Genomic DNA, 3644 nt, shown 5'->3' with positions numbered 1-3644 from the left:
CTGCTGGGCTCCGGCAATCCTTCCGCCTCAGCCTTCCAAGTAGTTGGAACTACAGGTGTGCGCTACCACGCCCAGCTAATTTTTTTATTTTTATTGAAGAGATGAGGTCTCGCCAAGTTGCCCAGGCAGGTCTGGAACTCGCGGGCTCAGGCAATCCACTCACCTCGGCCTCCCAAAGTGCTGGGATTACAAACTGAGCCACCGAGCAAGGCCTTTAATGATACTTTCACTGATCTAAGAGCAAAATTTTAAAGTCTCTGAATTCACATCTTCAAACACAGAAAACAGAAGATAGTATCCTCTCAAATGCTGACACCAACATTAACTATCAGAAACAAATAATGGTCTTCACAGCTGCCGACTTAGCAACATGGCGCCTAACGGAAAGGATGGCTTAGTACCCACTTTTCCAAGATAGTTTGGCAAGCAGCCCCCAAACTGACCATCAAATAACATGCTGTTATGTCAAGTTAGTTGAAAACTTCAGGACACATTTTTAATTAAACATTTAATACATACAAATAATAGTTATAACACATACAAGACATAAAGGATAAAATAATTAGCCACATACCAACACACAGTTTCAGAAATAGAATATAACCAATACCTTTACACCCCCTTTAAGCCCTTTCTTGGTGTCCCTCTCACAATTTATCCTAATATATTGAGAAAGATAAATTGTTCAAAATTAAGTACTCCATGGGGCGAGTATTGAGATTGTTCTATTACTCTGATATGTAACAGCCAAAAAAAAAATTTCCCAAATCAAGTTCATCTTGGCCATCTTTTTGCATAGTTATCATTAAGAAAATAATTCTCAATCACTATCCATAGTTGGAATAGGAATAGAAAGTTTTCCTACACATCTAAAATTTTCTCACACACTCAATCCCAACTCTATACAGAGATTCAGTATTCTTTCACTGAAAAAAAAAATCCTCTTGGTCAATTAACTACTCCCCCCCACCAAAATCAAATTTACCAACAGTTTATTTTCAATGTACACAATTCTCCTGGCAAATTCAGTCATAATAGAGGAACTAGAGCTGAACTTTACTTCCACCATAAAGTCTAGAAAAGCTGAACAAAAATATATGAAACAATTGTATCTAAGAACTGGGCAACAGGCAGGGGAGGACAGCCATCTCTCTCTGGAGAGAAGGGTAACAAATGAAGAGGAGCCTGCACTCCCCAGGCCTTCTGCCTAAGGGTCCTTACCCCATCCTGCTGTGGGGAGAACCCAAGAAATCAGAAATCTCACCGAACTAAGGAAGCAGAAATCAAAGTTCAGGGAAGGCAGGACAACTTGAATTTACAGGGCAGAACACCAGACTAGATGGTGCTACAGAGCGAATGGGGTACAGAAATCTGCATAAGGGGTCTCCTTGGGTCTGTTGCTTAATTCTAAGACATGCAAGCGTACAGTTAAACTTCCCAAGACCTGATAGAAAATGATTTGGAAGCTATACGCTACAAAATTCTCAGAGCTCACACAAGAGTAGGAGGAATTCAAGTTCTGATGCGGCAGAGACAGGAGGCCTTGTTAAGCATCAGACATTCAGAAGAGACTCCAAAAAGTCACACCTTAGGAGTATATAGCTAAACTAGCTCTAGAATAAAGGCTCTTAAACATGTTTTAAGCTGGTCCTTTGAAGAGATCAACAAAATTGATCAACTTCTAGCTAAGATTGATCAAAAAGAAAGAAGACACAAATTATAAATATCAGGAATAAAAGCAGGCATCACTACAAATCTACAGACATAAAATAACGATAAGGAAATATTATGGCAACTTCATGCCAATAAATTTGACAACTTAGATCAGGGGTCAGCAGGTTTTTCTTTATCTTTGTGGGGCACATATGGTCTCTATCACATATTTGCTTGTGTTATTATTTCTTTATAAACCCCTTGAAAATGTAATGACCGGCCAGCCTCAGTGGCTCAGCCTGTCATCCCAGCATTTTGGGTTGCCAAGCTGAATGGATTGTCTGAGCCCACGGGTTTGAGAGCAGCCCAGGCAACTTGGTGAGACCTTGTCTCTACAATAAATCAAAAATTAGTTGTGCGTGGTAGCACGCACCTATAGTTCCAGCTACTCAGGAGGCTGAGGCAGAAGAATCACCAGAGCCCAACAGGTCGACCACTGGGGAGGCCATGAGTGTGCCACTGCACTGCAGCCTGAGTGATAGAGTGAGACTCCAACTCCAATTCCAAAAAAAAATGTAATGACCATCCTAACTCAGGAGTTATAACAAAACAGCCAACTTCTAATACCAGAAAAATAGCAACAAACTCAGAAAATCTGAATTGCCCTACACATTTTAAATGAATTGAATGTACAATTTTAAAACTTTCCCCCACACACACATATGGATTAGGATGCTTTTATAGGTAAATTTCAACATACATTTAAGAAAGAAATAATTCCAATCCTACACAAGCTTTTCCAGAAAATAGAGAACAAGGAATAAGGATACTCTTTCAAATTCATTTAATGTGGCCAGCATTACCTGATACCAAAACTAGAAACAAATTACAAAAAAGAAAACTTCAGAACGATATAAATCATTAATCAAGCCCCCCCAAAAAGATCTCCATAAAATTTTAACAAATGCAATCTAGCAATATATAAAATGATAAAATATCATTATCAAGTAAGGTTATCCAGAGCATGCAAGGTCACTTTAACATTTGAAAAATCAATGGAATTCACCATGTTAAGAGAACAAAGGATATAATCATCTCAAAAGATATAGAAGAAGCACTTCACAAAATTCAAAACAAAATTCATGATTAAAAAAAAAAACCACTCAGCAAACTAAGAACAAATGGGTAACTCAACCTGGCAAAGGGCATTTATGAAAAATCTAAAGCTAACATCATACTTATTGGTAAAAGACTGCTTTTCCATTGAGACCTTGAGATCAAGAACACGGCAAGGATGGCCATTCCTTCAACATTAAACATTGTACTAGAAGTATTGATCAGCAGTAAGTGATTGTCTATCAACAGGGCAGTAAAACGAAATAAAAGCCATACATATTGCAAAGGAAAAAATAAAACTACCTTTATACACAGATGACATCATCAGATACAAAGAAAATCGTAAGGTAACTAGGGAAAAAACCTTCTAGAACTAATAAATAAATATAGCAGCCAAAGTACACAAGTCAAAATACCAAAAAGCAACTGTATTTCTGAATACTGACAATGAACAATTATAAAATAAAGCTAAAGTATATGGCTCTGCTGTTCATTGTCAGACAAAAGCAAAAAATTAAATAAATATACTATATTCTACGTCTGACTGCATTTTTAAGTACAAAGCCAGCCAAAAAGTAGATATTTTAATATAATATTTTCATAGATTGACATATTTCTTTAATGAACAAAAAAAATCAATTCATTAAACAGAAGTTTTCTGGGACGTGACAAAGGAATGATTTTAAGAAATTTTTCTGAATGACCACTAAATGGCAGGGGAAGAACAATTATGATAAAGAGACACCCATCCAAAAATACATCTGTGCCCAGTGCCTAGCGTCAATGCTAGATCACAACTATAAAGTCCTCACATTAAGAAACCTTCCAGCCGGGCTCGGTGGCTCAGCCTGTAATCTCATGCTTTGGGAGGCCAA

General features: G+C 37.5%; 1 protein-coding gene across 1 annotated transcript in view; it reads right to left on the bottom strand.

Moving 5' to 3' along the window:
- WDR7 (WD repeat domain 7) overlaps nucleotides 1-3644 on the bottom strand; it is a 129965-nt gene that overhangs the window by 95628 nt on the left and 30693 nt on the right. The gene's annotated exons all lie outside the window — the stretch shown is intronic.

This window comes from Carlito syrichta, unplaced genomic scaffold (genome assembly GCF_000164805.1).
Source record: "Carlito syrichta isolate Samal-C Ts95f unplaced genomic scaffold, Tarsius_syrichta-2.0.1 Scaffold304758, whole genome shotgun sequence".
NCBI lineage: Eukaryota > Metazoa > Chordata > Mammalia > Primates > Tarsiidae > Carlito > Carlito syrichta.
The sequence above is the reverse complement of the archived record's forward strand: the minus strand, read 5'-3'. Positions and strand labels throughout refer to the sequence as shown.